This window comes from Aplysia californica, unplaced genomic scaffold, assembly GCF_000002075.1.
Source record: "Aplysia californica isolate F4 #8 unplaced genomic scaffold, AplCal3.0 scaffold00143, whole genome shotgun sequence".
Taxonomy (NCBI): Eukaryota; Metazoa; Mollusca; class Gastropoda; order Aplysiida; family Aplysiidae; genus Aplysia; species Aplysia californica.
In genome coordinates, this window is record NW_004797413.1 from 1,050,706 (window position 1) to 1,051,998 (window position 1,293).

The window sequence follows — 1,293 nt, forward strand, 5'->3', positions numbered from 1 at the left end:
CTATCTATCTATCTATCTATCTATCTATCTATCTATCTATCTATCTATCTATCTACTTGTCTCCAAAAGTTCTCAAATCATTCCAAAAGTACTGACATAACACAACACATAATACAACATAATATTTACCCAAAATATATCATGATACGAGCCTCAATCCCTCCTCCTTCAAGCATACTGTAAAATGTGCCTACGCAGACCGGAACTCCCGATGTGTCGTCTGCTCACTGAGGGGCTGACAACTACTCGCGTGTAGCCGACCAGGGATGGAAGAACTCATACAGGAAATATATTAACGCTGTCCATCCATAAGGTTACTCGTCACAAATAATGTCTCCATGCCCCCTGTTGGCTGAAATATAACTGGCTGTGTTAGTGGAAAAACATAAGTTTCTACGTTTTATCTTTCGGAAACCAGTAATGTGCAGTATGTGAACCGCAGACCCTTATACTGACAATATTTCTAAAGGGAAATGATTACTAAAAGAGGGTTTCATTAGCTAACAAGACGTATGTGGTGGGGGAGGAGTGACGTTAAATCTCATTCTGGTAGATAGATAGATAGATAGATAGATAGATAGATAAATAGATAGATAGATAGATAGATAGATAGATAGATAGATAGATAGATAGATAGATAGATGGTGTTTTGGTGGTTGATGGTGGTGGTGATGGTGGTGGTGGTGATGGTGATGACGGTGGTGATGGTGATGACGGTGGTGATGGTGATGATGATGGTGATGGTGGTGGTGATGGTGATGATGATGTTTCCTCTTACAAACAAAACAACAACAACCAAAGCCCACCTTGGCGTTCTCGACGAACATGGTCTGGTAGATGGTGAACGACTGCTGGGCGCATGCGCACATGGAGGTGAACTCGGTCATGACAGACATGGCGTAGCGGTGTTTCTTCATGGTCACCTGCTTCATCACGGACTCAAACTGGGGGGGGGCAAAAAGTCCCCAAAAAGGTGTAATATTATATTTGAACAGCCCCTTATAACGAATATATACGAAAGCGACAGTCACATTTCATTAGACACACAATGCGGAAAGAAGCATTGGAGAATATTATAACAACAGGCAAGTTTGATGGAAAGAGAGGCAGAGGCAGACAGAGGGAAAAGATACTGGGCAAGCTGACAACATGGCTGGGAACAGCAAGAACAACAGACACCATCGCTGCAACACTTGGGTGGCTCGTGGGGCTAAAAGGTGGACGTGCACAATCAAGCTATCGCATGCTGAAGATAGTCAAGGGCATAGTAAATGAGACGGTGTATAATTTTAG